Raw genomic sequence first — 14,358 nt, forward strand, 5'->3', positions numbered from 1 at the left:
GCAGGGAAACACGGGGAGGCGATGGGAGGATCAGTGCTAGCAAGGCCTGAAGTAGATTCCATCCTATTTTTTTCATGGAAACAGGAACATTTTTTCCATGCATGCTCAGGGAGGTCCTTCTGCATGCACAGAGCAAGCAGGGCGTGCTGGCTCTCGTTCTGCAAAGGCTGGACGCTCCTGGAAGAGAACATGGCCAGCTTGGTAACGAGTCGGGTCTGATGGTATCTTGGCACGACTGCGGAGGAAGTGAAATATATGATGTGTTACTAGCCTGAACTGATGCGATTTGATTCTGCCATATAATCCTTTTTGTTTTCTGGCTGGCTTCTATAGCTGTGTAAAAATGGTTACTTAAAAACTCAACTAGGTATGAAGTGTATTCGCTGCAAATCTCAGCGAGGAAAGGAAATCCAAATGTTTTGAGTTTAACTATTAAACATAGTTTCCAGCTAGTGTGCTCAGAATTTGAAATTAAACAAATGAAAGAAACATGTTTCAATGGTTTTATGTAGGCAATAATGTCATTAACAGGAAATAAAGAAATTGGGCTTTGCAGCTGCGGCATGAAATTTAACCCTTCCTATGCGGCAGGGTGCTTGCTCGCCCGGCACGGCGCGTTTTGGCCGCTGCCTGCTGCTGGGCATCCCACACATACGGCAGGACCCCGACTGTCCTGACCCACACGGCCCTTAAAGGATGGTGATAATGGAAAAAGCAGGAGGGGAGACAACGGTTACGACTGAATAGGCTTTCCTGAGTAGTGGAAAACTTTTAGATCACAAAGTCAAATAAAACTCTTCACTTCCAGGGGAAAAAAAAAGAAAAAAAAACCAAACCCTTTATGCACAGTTATTTTTAGGTGCGCTGTCAAAGCTGAGTACCCTAAAATTATACCTGTTTTGGTTTGTTTCTGCCTGTCGATTCGATTCTCAGTATCAGGGGGATAGTGAAGGGTATGGGACTCCAGCCCTCGCGGTGCTGTCAGGAGCGGGATGATGTCTCCACCCTGCCTCTCGCAAGCTGGACCAGTACTGAGGCCGTAAAAGAAACATTTCTTTTTTTTTTTTTTTAAGGATGGCTGTATTTCCAGGTGTGAAACACAGACTTTGCATGGAGAAAGCCTTATCCCCACGTCGCCCACTTGGTCCTCAGATGCAGACCTTGCCCCCAAAGTCACTGGAGTTTCCTGTACACAAAGAGTTGCCCAACCGAGTCCCGTATCTGAGCCCCTTCGATGCTGGAAACAGCACTGAGAAGAAGAAGAATATCCCCAGTATCTATCAGACAGAGGGGACAATAACCAGAGAGGAACCAGAAGGCAGATTTTTATAGTTAAAAGAGGAAACAGTGGATAGCTAATTCTTAAAAAAAAAAAAAAAAAAAAAAAAGGAACCTACAGGTGGCATGGGACTTCTCATCATGTCAGAAAAATCAGCACAGTCCCCCAAAAGACACCAAATGCCTATTGGGTGGATTTCTCCTTCACAAAAGCCGCCGCTGGCAGGTTGATGGAGACAGGCTGAGCACTAAGCTCTACTTCATTGCCTTGAACCAAAGGAAGAGCCCTAAAGGTTGCCTCTCAAACCAGCAACCAAGCGGCCGCCAGGATTTGTGCTTGTAGGACCTGACCCTCCACATCAGGAGCATTTACACAATTCTTGACGTAATTTTCTAGAACTAGAACCAGCAGAAATTTGTGGTGCTTTTGGGGCACAGCACACACCCAGCTCCCAGCCCTTGTCCTCTAGAGGGGCAGCAACATCCAGAAACACATTTATTACCGTGGGCCCATCCTGCTCTCAAGCAAATACCTGGACGGTGCTTGGGAGAGTTTTGCTGCATGTCGTGTGGCGCTGGGTCTGTCGGGGCCTTTCTGCCCAAGGAACACAAAGTGCAAATTTTTGGTACCATTTCATCTAGTATCAGATTGCACTGCCCGCCATTCTCCCAATTTATCTAATTTTTTTTTTTTTAGTAGATCATCTCTTCCTCTGCCAAAGTCCTATTGACCGAATGAAAAGGTGTTTTCTTCCACTGTGGGAACCTCCACCACAAGCCTTTCAAGAAAAGTGAAACAATTTATATTGGCATCTTCGTTTCCCCTTTTCATTAGATGTAGGGGAAGCTCAGGAAGTCAATCTCTCCCCAGACTAGACCCAAAAATGGCTGTTTGGGCATATGTTTCGTTAAGAGTCATTAATGATTTTTCTCTTTTTAGTAGAAATCATCATGCTGTGGGAAAGACTATCAAAATATTATTTCAATCTTTTCTCCTTTTGCTAGTTATGATTTCTAATCCTGTCGTAGAAGCCTGGAAATCACTTACCCAGTATCCGTTCTCCCCATAAGAAACTGGGGGACTGGGAACCTTGTATGACTGAAAATCAGGAGCAACTAAGTGCCATTAGTCCACATCCCCGCTTCTGCAGTCCCCAGTAGTCACTGAAACCACGTTCTGGGCTTCTCCCTCTCTTCCCAACATGGTTGAAATTAAGACACCTTTTTTTTTTTTTTCCCTTTGAAAACAAACCTAACTTGAGTATCCTGTTATCCTGCGAGCATATTCCTGGCCCTTTCACATCACTGACAACTCCCCCCGCTCCTTTTTCGTAGCATTCGCATTTGTTGGGACGACCATTCCTCGTGGTCCGCCTGTTCCTCCAAGAGCCCTTCCAGTTCATGGGGTTGTACAAGACGTAACCCATCCCCGTGAGGGTCCTCTGGGGACTGAAGCAGTTCCTAGCTTGCTATTATTACACTGGAAAAGGACATCACGTTCCCTCCCACGTGTCCCATGTCCCCCTCTAAGGTCTTCTAATAAGACATGCAGATCAGCTCGTTAGTGATGATGCAGCAGGAGCTCCTGATAGAGGAGGGTGGCCATGGCAGGAAGCACCGAGGGGAGCAGGAGGTTGCTGTCACCTCTGAAGTCCCAGCTGCTTCTTCCTGAGATGAGTTTGTTTTGTAATGGGAACATTTCCACCTGGGGGAAGCTCTCAAAACTCCTAGAAAGCAGTAAAAGCTGAAATCCGCCCGTGGCTAATGCAGAGTCAGGTTGTGAAGGCTACAGGACAACTACGCTGCTGCAGTATTTCAAATCTATAAAAAATACTGGTTCTGAGGATTTTGTTAGCGACATATTTATGGGTCTGTTTACCTCTGTGCACGTAACTGCCGTGAATGTAAATGAGAGCTTCCGCACAAGCCCCGTGCAAGCTGAACGGAGAGCACTCGTATCGTCTTAACCATGCACGAAGGGTTTCTGCTTGGAAATGGCATTATGGAAATAGAGCTTTGCAGCAGTGGAGATGACTAGGATCCCCGTTCGCATGCCTGGCTGGTTAAATTAAACGAGAGCACTGCCACGATACGTCTCTCCCACTGCAATGAGCCGGAGACGATGGTCACCTCTCAGGAAAATGGGGCATCTCCTGCTCCCCGCTCCTGCCAGGCGTGGAGGACGTACCGGTGGGATGCCCGTCCCCGGGATGGAGCGGCACGGGCGGCAGCGCCAGTGGGCAGAGGCAGAAACAAACTGGCAACAGAGGCAGCGATTTCTGAGCATGTTTCGTACAGATCCAGATCTGCAAGTCAGGGCTTGCCTTGGGCATTTGTAACATATGTTTTAGCGCTGGGTCCCATTTATCCACCCCGTCTGTGCAACTGATAATAGACTCATTAAAAGCACAACAGAATTGCCGAAATAACTGCTTATTATTCTAGCCATAACTTTAGACAATAACATAAATTCCATAGATTTAACCGATATACCATTGTCCTTTCATTACACAGGCACGTACCTAACATGAGAACAGAGAGAACAGCTTATATTAAATTGATTTCAGTTCCTAAAGAATGTAATATCAGTGCAGGCTAAAAACCACATTATTTAATACATTTACAAGTATGCAGTTAACACAAGCTTATACACGTTCACATCTGCTATTGAAGTGAACACAGATAATGAGACTCTTACGTGCTACACCTGACACCAGACAACACTGCAAATGTGGATCTGTCATGTGGGGCTGCAAGTAAAATGACAAAAACCTGTGGGCCAGATACCTGGGGTTAATCAGCATCGAGCCCTTGCCTTCAACAGTTTTAATAAAGCCACCGTGCTTCAGAGCCGCTGAGGGTTTGGCTCTGCATTTCCAAGCCGGAGCTGTCGGAGGGTTTTGAGCAAGGGTGGGCTGTCACGGGAGGACCTCTGGAACAGCCCCGCTTCGCAGCTGGGACACTGTTAAATATCCTGGACTCAAACCCAGCCTGTGCACTAAAAAAATTATCTGCCTAACGCTTCTCTCTGCTATTACACTGATGCAAATCAGGAGGAAAGGATTACACCAGTATAAAACCTGCTGCACACCACTATAAACCAGTAAGAAGAAAAGAAATCCAAGCGATTTTTCCTCTCTTGATGACTTTACAGAGGCTGAAGCAGCTGGAGAGGTTCTCCCCGGCTGCTTGAAGTTGCATGGAGCCTTGACGCCAGCCCGAAGCGGCAGCAGCCTTTCTGCGGAGGGGAGCCGGGATGTATTTTTTGGCAGCAGGGACAGCCCGTTTCCTTGGGCCACCCCCTTCATTGTGAATGCTTCGGGCATTAGCTCAGGGAACTCACCCAGTTAAAAATAACTCACCCCCGCACAAAACATAGACAAAGAAAAAGGCTATTTATACCCTGGATCAATTCCTCGGGCTGATTCACCGTGCGGCCCCAGGAACGGTCGCAGCGGGACAAGGCACGGGCAGCGCACGGCCCCCACAAAGCCAGGCCGGGGGGACCACGGGCACGTCCTGCCGTGGCACAGCTGGACATCTACGGATGACTTTTTTCTCTGTAACTCTCAGGGGTGGGAGATGGGAGGACTGTGGGTGTTTTTATAATTTTGGGTTTAGTCCATGTGTTTTCAGTTTATGAATATATTTTTTACGTTTACCTCGCGTGGCTCCCCTCCCAGCTGAGTCAGGGCTGTTCCTTTATGCGCTCTTTCCAAATTTCTGGGTTTGAATGCTTCATACACGGGGAGCAAAAGGGCCAGCTCCAAATGCCCAAAGAGAAACAGATGATTAGCCAAACAGTTTGATAAAGCTCAGGATGAATTATCCATCCGCCTCAGCACACAAGTTTAAATATGGGTAAAGATAGTTGGAATAATATAGATACATTTCTTTTTCCATGTTGTTTTCTGTTTTGACTTTTTTGGGATCATTCAAAGGGAGGTTCAGGCTTTGATCTTCTCTATTGGCGATATTTTTTTCATCTGGGTTTTTATAGTTTGAGAAGAGATGTTACATGCTTGCAACAGAGACTATCAATATGATGTGGGTCTGAACAAAAAACCTGGTGTCAGGTTCTCCATTTGGAGTGTTACCTCAAGCTTTGAAGTTTGTAATGATTCAAAAGCATCTAGAGCTGCTACAAATGTTAATAAAATTAAAGCCATCTGAAAGTGAGGCTTGCATGTGCCTTTGAAAGTAGGTCTGTGATCAGTTATTACCCTCAATTACCTTGTTGTCCACTCTTTTAGCTCGAGGTTAAACTCTTAACACTTTGCTTTGAAGTGGTTATCCTTTTATCTATGACCGGACTGAGGAATTTAAGGGCAATAATCAATGAGAGCTTCATAAGAATAAAGGGGAGACAAGGCAAGGAAAATAGGTGTGAATGTTCCCTTAACGGCTGGCTGGGGGTTTGGAGGGGCTGGGAGGGACACTGTGACAGGAGCTTTAAAAAAGGAAAAAAGAAAAAAAAAAAAAGAGAAAAAAAGAAGGAAAGAAAGAGGGGGGAAAGGGGGAAAAGGGGGAAAAGGGGGAAAAGGGGGAAAAGGGGGAAAGAAAGGAAGAAAGGAAGAAAGGAAGAAAGGAAGAAAGGAAGAAAGGAAGAAAGGAAGAAAGGAAGGAAGAAAGGAAGGAAGAAAGGAAGGAAGAAAGGAAGGAAGAAAGAAAGGAAGAAAGAAAGAAAGGAAGAAAGGAAGAAAGAAAGGAAGAAAGAAAGGAAGAAAGAAAGGAAGAAAGAAAGGAAGAAAGGAAGAAAGGAAGAAAGGAAGAAAGGAAGAAAGGAAGAAAGGAAGAAAGGAAGAAAGAAAGAAAGGAAGAAAGAAAGAAAGAAAGAAAGAAAGAAAGAAAGAAAGAAAGAAAGAAAGAAAGAAAGAAAGAAAGAAAAAGAAGGAAAAAAGGAGCCCCAGCAATTTCCAAATCACTGCTAAAAATAAAGCAAAAGCACTAATTCAGGGTGGGGCTGGGAGCGGGGAGAGCACGGAGAGGTGAAGCCCTCATCAAAGGCGCGGGACGAGTAATGAGGCACGGAGATACGATTAAAGTATTGGCTTAATCACGGCTTTGATGTCTGCCAGGGCACCTCACCCTGCCGAGCCCCAGCGGGGACGGAGGCGGGACGGGTCCCCCGCTCCGGGGTGCCACTGCCTTCCCCGGCCCCCCGCAATGACCCCCGGCCCCCCGCAAGGACCCCCACCCCAAAGCCAGCGGTCCCCGGGCCGGGCAGGAGATGTACAGCAGGGTACGGGTGACCCCTTCCCAGCGAGGGGGTCTCTGCCCTTGCCCGGCAGCATCTCTGCCACCTGCACCCCGCTGGCCCCCAGAAGGTCCTCGGCCACCCCCCCACCCCCCCACCCCCCAGTTCCCAAAACCCACCAGGGGACGCAGGAGCCCCTTTCTGGAGGAAGGCAGGCCCAGGGAAGGGGGCTCAGAGAATTAACCTGGCCGATGTCGTGGTCTTGCCCGTTCGCTGTCAGCGAGGATGCTGGTGACATCCCTCGTCACGCCCGGTGAGGACTCCAGCGTGCGACCCAGCGCTTTCCCCGTGGAAAGGCGGCCAACCTCCACTTTCACTCCATCAGGGAAAAATCAGTGTAATACTCCCAGCCAATTTTTTTTTTTTTAATTTTTTTTAATCCCAGGTGCCTAAAGCAAGGTGTTGAAATGCATGTTGAGCACGCCGCGTTTGGCAGGGGATCAAGTCCAAATGGCCTGGTTTTCTGAAGTCCTAGGCACAACCTACAACACCGTCGAGCGAGAGCTGCGTGTGCTCAGCATCTCCAAAAATCGCACCGCTTCGCTTTGATCCAGTGCCAACGTTTGGATCTGCGTGTCTAATTTAAGGTGCTTGGGTTGGAAAATGTTGACAATTATTGTTACTCTAAAATTAAATCACTGCTTAATTATCAAAATTGATGGTAACTTAGAGTGGCATTTTCAAAAGAGCCTAAGGGAGTCAGAAGGAGATTTTCAAAGGCACTGTAATATCTCAGGGCCACATCTACCTCCTCGTACCTGCAGTTTCTTACTGAGTGCTCCTGCTTTGGCACCTTTTTGAGGCCATCCGAGAGGTGCTGAGGTCTCTCTACCAAGAAGGTACAAGATGGACCTGAAACCATGAGCGCAGACCAAAGTCTCCAGCCCTCCAAATGCGCTTGGCTAATTCACAGTGAAAAATCAATTGGCTTTGGGTGCCTAATTCTCCTATAATCCTTTAGATAATCCCAGCTTTAGGCTTTCAGATACTGATAAAAAAAATTAAAAAAAATACAAGAAATTTGTGCAAATAGAATAGAAAGCAAACATATATTCCACATAACTTTCAGATACTCTGAACTTAATATGAAATAGGTTGAGGACCATAGCAATAAAATATTGCTCAAGCGAGAGTAAAGGCACCGAGATCGTGAAGCCTGAGGCTGAGAACACTGTTTCGTAATTAAGGTAGCCTCCAGACAACGATTGTCATACGCAGGCATTGCTCAAGGACCAAACCATTATTGCTTTCATTATAATTTTTCAGGAGAGGATCTTTTTCTGGCTTGGCTCCACCTTCATTCAAAGCTCCCACTGGCCCCAGTCACTAACGAGAAAGCGTTGATTGAGAAACGCTAATGACAGCCTCCACGGGATCCAAAGGAGCGCGCCGGCGGGAGCCTTGCCCCGCGAGGGGCAGCCGTGGAGCAGGCTCGTGACACCATGGATCCAGACCAGGAGGTCTGGTGAAAGAGGTGACAGCGGCCGGGGACATCAAACGCCACGTCTGGGATGAGGAAACCTCCGAGAGCAGCTGAGCGAGACGTGGATTGCTGAGCCTTGCGGAGCGAGGGAGGGCACAGCTGGCTGCCAATGCACCCCGGGAGCATGCCCATGCTGCCGCAGCCCAGACCAGGTGGTTGTTTGCTGGTTAAATGGGGTCTTGCTGGTCTTTGTGCATCAAATCAGTTGAAAAAGGACTGGCAGGAAGGATTTTCCAAAGAAAACTGAGCTGATTTTTAAAAAAATCGGCATAAACCCTATATTGCAACCAAATAGCTCCTTTTTTTAATTGCAATACATGGGAGCTGTAGTTTCTATGTCTCATGCTCTACGCTTTTTCATAGACCTAGACTGCATGTCCCATGAAAGGCTGGGCTTCGTGCTTGTGGGGGAGCGGAGGAGCACACGTGTGGCTGGGAAATGGCAGCGTCAGGCATCCCGTCCGCTACGGATCCCTGCTGCATTTCAGAATTTACACATTCTGAGGTTTGGCTCAAACTGGCCCTGGAGTTTCAGCTTTGCCACGGAGGGAAAAAAGAGCATGAATTAGAAATTCCTCTCTGTTTGTAGAAAATTTGATTTCCCATCAAAATCCAAATTTGACTAAAAAAATTCAGTTGGTCATAATGACACCATCTGGTCCTGAGCGAATCTTACTGGAATCGCAGGATTAACTCCCATCACCTGACGTTATGCTGAGCATGACCGTGCCTGTCTACACTTAACTGCTGACCTATCCTAATCATCCTAGTAATTAATATGCTGAAGCAAAGTCATGTTCCAACACGGTCTAATTTTCTAGTGAAGACAAGTGCCAGGAAGGATTAGAAACAAATGGGAACACCCCAAGATGCCTTCCTCGTACGCCGAGCCACTGCGGGGGTCCCTGCTCCGCTACCTCCAGAGCCCTTCATGCACGAACCCAGGAGGACCAGGAGGAATCCTGTCCCAGCTAATCCCTGGCTAAACAGAAATCCCAAATTGTGGCGGCGAGGCCAGGACTGAGCCACTCGCTCCTGCTCCAGCTGCTCGGATGTTTGGCCAGTTATCAGCACCTGGATACTCAGGCAAGAGGGAGGTAATGTAAGGAGGTAATGAAGGAAGGAAGAAAAAAATAGATAGACTTTCAAGTGCCCGTTGCTTCTGTAATAACGCTTCTGCTGGACAGCCTGCCCAGAGACGGCCAGGGCACAGCCCAGCTCTTGGGGAGCCTCCTCGGCCGCTGGAAATCCCAGCCGGCTGTGTCATGGGGGGCACGGGCTCATCCCATGGAGGGCTGAGCCCCATCCCACAGGACGGGGCTGGCTGCAGCGACATACCCTCTTGCACTATGAATATTACTTAAAATTCTTTTTCCCAGCTCATTATATCAAAGAACAGAGTCAAATATGGCAGAGAAGACCTCTTTGATCTCAAACGTCCCGATCTCTCTGCAAAGCAGCGGAGGTGGCCGAGCACACGCCGCTGTGCTGCTCTGCTCCCTGCACCGAGCCCCCAGTAAATGCGTGGGGCTTTTTTCCTTCCAGGGGGCTGGGACCGACCCAGGCAAAGGCTGCCCCGGTGCCTGCACCCCCGAGAGCTGCTGCTGTGCTTGCAGGTGGACAAGCCCTAACTCGGGTCCTCCCCAGACCCAGGGAATCCTTGGGAAAGGAAAAAACGGTGCCACCAAAAGACCAAAGACCAATATTGGGAGGAATAGTGCCTGGAGCCACAGGACCTCTCACCATCCCAGCCCCATCACACCTCCATGAAGGGGGGGGCTCAGTCCCACAGCCAGACAGGAGTCACAGGCTAACGAAGATCAGTCAGGTTCTTTTAAGGCTTTAATTAATTTTCCCCCTCACTCAAGATAAACAGTCCTCTCCTGGGTTCCCCCACCCACTCCTCCTCCAGCACCTTCCACTCCACGAGATCTTCCCTTTTTCTGCCTCCGTCAGGTTTAAGAGAGGAGGCAGATAACAGGAGAGCGCAACTCCCCTTCCTGTGTTTACCCGTTCCTCTAATGTATTGCCCCAAAAGCCCCCCGGGACGCTGTGCCGTGCGCGGACTGGGGCACGCTGGTCCTATTGCGACTTCTCCTTACTCTGGTACGTGACCCAGTGCCTAAACCGAATCTCCCATCTCAGGTGTCCCTTGCCTTTAAAAGATCCCTGGGGGCGATCCCAGGCTCCTGCAAAAGATCCTCCTCTCCCGGAGGGGAACCGGGGCTGGGTGAAACCTCGCTGGGTGCCCCTGCAGTGGCGGGGGGGGAACGAGAGGCACAGCCGCCCTTCACGAGGCTGCGGCGAGGTTTTGTGATTCTGAAGAGTTGGCAAATCCCCGGATAAAAGGGAAAATATGTTCATAATAAATAACACTGAAGAAACACGTTGCGAAATATTTACTCCCTCGGAAAGGCGGCTGTTTGCTTTCAGTGGAGCTGCTATCTGATCCTCTGCCAAACGGCGCTGAGCGGCTGTAAAAGATACTTTTCTGTGGTTGCCGAGACAAAACCAGGTGCCCAAAAGTGCAACGACTGCGTGTGCACGGGCATGCGTGTGCGGGGGGAGATGGGCGCAGTCTCAGGGGTCTCCAGCTCCAGTGAGCCCCGCTAATGCTTCTGCAGAGCGGAGACACAAAGTAGTTGAAACTTTAATTTTAATACAACTAATCATATGTCAGTGTAGACACACTACAGGAGAATAGAGGGGGGGAAGAAAGAGGTGTTGATAAAATACTTGTTAGAAAGAAAATTGGATTAGTGGTGCCATTCTGGCCATGAAGTTCTTTGAGCTAGAGAAAAGAAAATAATAATCTTGTTCCTTTTTTCCCCCTCTCTCCACAGCCCACAGAAGGCCTCACAGCCAAAACATCAGCCCTTCTAATCTTATTTTCTTTTTTCTAGCATGTATTTTATTAACCCCTTTTCTCATTTAACTACTATGAATAGCTCAGTGGGTAACATCCTTCTTAGAAAGTGAAAACCTCCTTGGAGATGCGGTGCAAGGAGAGAAATGCAGACAAACTTCCAGCTCCCGTACTTGGAAGAAAAGCCCCCTCTGTAATCCCGTCTGGTGAATCCCGACATTGTACCCCAAGGTAGCCGTGAGTTCCAGGTCCCCTCTTTGGAGCAGGGAAAATCGGGGAATTTATCTGCCGACACGCTAGGAGATTGTTCCCGGCCCCGTGAGCTCCACGGACATGGAGCAGAGATTAGAAAATAAATAAATGCCCACGCTTCTTGTTGGGAAAGTATATATATGTATATAGCACTGTAAGATGAAGTCGGGCGCTCTGAATTACCTTTCCTTTACAGCTTCCCCCGCCAGCTATTGGTCACGTACAACAAAACCCCCCAGCGTGGGCTGGGATGCTCGTGGCGGCGAGCTCAGCACCCCTGCGCCGGGGCTGGGGGGGGTCTGGGCCAGGCACCGTGCTGGTGGCACGGGAGCTCCGAGTGGTGTTATCCCTACCAGCCCAAAGCGATACCCGATTTGTCCTCGTACACCCACAGCAGCATTTTGTGCCCCAAGACAGACGTGGTGAAACCGGGATCTCGGAAAGCTCAGGGGCCAGTCTTCCCTCTGCACAACAGTGATATAAATGTGGCCAAAAGAAAAAAAAAACAAAACCCCAACATAATTAAACCATCAAATCCAATGGAGATAGTCCTGCCCTGCGCTGCTGTAAGGGAGAACAGAGATTTGGCCTCGCCATAAAGAAAATATCAGCTCCGGCGAGCTTGGCTGCTGCCTCCTTCCCTGGGAGCAGCAAACCTTCCTGGGAGAGGAGCGGGAGCAGGATCCAGCCCCGTGCGATATTTGTGTGTTATTTTCCTTGACAGCTGTGGTGCATAGTGGTAAGTGCATGTTTAATTCATTCACAATTTATGGTGTAATGAGAACAATGAATGTGTCTGAGGGAATAATTGCTTCACGGCGGGGATGCTGGAGAGTTCAAGTTGGTTGGCACCTGGACTTTGAATCGGGGCTGGCGGGGATTGGCTCCGCCGGCCCCACAATAGCACCGATAACAAAGCTGCCGGGGACGGGGAGGGGGTTCAAAGTCACCCCGTGCCCCCGCACTGCCTGGGCGAGCTGCAAGAGCCTTTCACCGGGATGGCGGTGGCCAGATCCGAGCCCCATTCGACCCGTCTGGCACCATTTACCGGGCACCCAGCGAGGGCTGCAAACGTAGCTGGCTTTTTCCAACACGCATTTACAAATGAATTTTGCTGTGCTGCAAATCCATGCCCCTTGAAAACCAGCGCTTCCCCCCTCCCCATCTCCCTCTAAGACCCCTTCACTGCTTGGGCCTGGCCACATCTACCAAACCCTCCTTTTGTTGGGGGTGTAGGGAGGGGGCTGACCCTTTCCAGTGTCCTCAGCAGCCACATGGAGCTTCGGAGGCCTTAGAGGTCAAGAGCATCCATATGGAGGGCCCAGGAGCTCCGTGCGTCTTCCAGCTGTCCCCACGGCAGCTGTGCTTGCAGCCCCCAAACAAAGCTCGTTAGAGGGCTCGTTAGGGGGCTCGGGGGTTGCTCTGCACTGTCCTGGAGGAGCCCTGAAATCAAGCCACATCAAGAAGGCTGTAGCCAGAAGAAGGCATCGCGCTTGGCTCCATGTACAAATGGCTAATTATTCATCACGCTGAGAGCAGATAGATCACGTTATCTATCGCGGGCTCTTTCCTGCAGCAGCCGAGTGGGGCCAGATTTAGAGTCAACAATAACGAGATGCCGAAAAAGCATTGCTCAAGCCTTGGCCCATGCAGCGCAAGATCTGCAGCAGCCCCCTCGACAGCTCCTGCCTCTTGGCACCCAGCGGAAACCCGGATCTGATTTCTCAAACAGATGTGTCAAAGCACGAGCAACAAATCTTCCATGCCACAAATCCACCCCGAGGAGATCATCTATCAAGATGGGGCTCTTGGACCCAGCATCACGTGTCTGAGGGAAACAGGCTTGTAAAGTGCTGTGAGACTCTCAGATGGAAGGTGCCATATAACCACAGAGGCTGTTGTTAATTATTACACCGTTATACTGGGGAGCTGCACTATAGACCATCCGCGCTCGAGCTTTTCCATACATGGACCGCACGGGATGGAGCTGGGTCCCCTTTCTCCTTCTCCATATGGGAAAGCTGTGGGCTGGGGATGGGTTTGCCTTGGACATCTTTCAGAGATGCTGAGCCGAGAGCCCTGTTACACATTAACCCCTGCGCAGGGCTCTACAGAACATTTTGAACACGTACGTAACGCTTGGTAGCAAACGGAGTCTGCTTTTAGCTGGGGCAACATCTGGGTGCAAGCAGATGTGGGCCAAGCTGATCAGCAAGGGCTTTCCTTTAGGGACTGGAAGGCACTTTTAAATAAGAGTGTTTAAATGGTTTAGGTGCATAATTTCAAAGCTGTCACTTGAGTTAGGAACCTAATTCGGATTAAAATGATCAAGATTTTAGGCTCCTAGGTCCCCTTGAAAATATCCCACCTGTCTACACAATGGAAATAGCCACAGTTAAGACTGGAAGACAGAGTTTAGGTGCAGACAGAAACATGAATTTGTAGTCCTGACAGAGAACTGTGTTTTATCCCATCTAGTCTGAGGTTAAACACAATGTTCTGTCAAGCCACATACGGAGGAAAACATGGTTTGGCAGCGGCGTCTTGCATAACCACGGTTAAACATGGCATACCTCCGCGGGGCCGCTGCTGCAGCAGCGCGCGATTTGCATCGCGTGGAGCGGCTGCCAGCTTTACTTTCATCTGCGTCTTAAGAACATCGAGGAAGCAGCGTAGCTGTAAATACATCAGCCGTTATGTCCTCCCTGTAATGCTCTGTCTCGTCACCACTTTCTCTCTGGAGCTACAGCTGCTCACCGTAATCCCCGATACCTCTCTGCCTGGGGCGGAAAATAACAGACGCCGAGTGCTTAAAGAGAGACCGCACCAGCAGCCAGGCTTCGTCTCTCCATGGGTAAGAAAAGGTTAAAGCCATAGGTGACTGCAGATGTAAAATGTGAATTTGGCTGGGGTGCAACACCTTCTCCCCCTGCTCCCTGCCGCAGCCTGAGCCCCCCAAAAGTCCCATCCCTGGAGGAGGATCCAGACCCACCCCCGAGCCCAAGCTCATCTCTAGTCTTCCAACAGGATAAATGCAGCCCAGATGACAGGTCGGGATACAAATAAAACCATCCATAATTGCACATCCTTAATTACTGAGAGTGTTTGGGTTTCTTGGAGAACATTAGGTTGTGAAGAGCCTCAATCAAAGAGCCCTTAGGGCATTCAAATCAAGGCAAGCATCAAAACCCATCGCTGTTTTGAAAACACAGCTCCAAACGC

This window comes from Grus americana, chromosome 18 (assembly GCF_028858705.1).
Source record: "Grus americana isolate bGruAme1 chromosome 18, bGruAme1.mat, whole genome shotgun sequence".
Taxonomy (NCBI): domain Eukaryota; kingdom Metazoa; phylum Chordata; class Aves; order Gruiformes; family Gruidae; genus Grus; species Grus americana.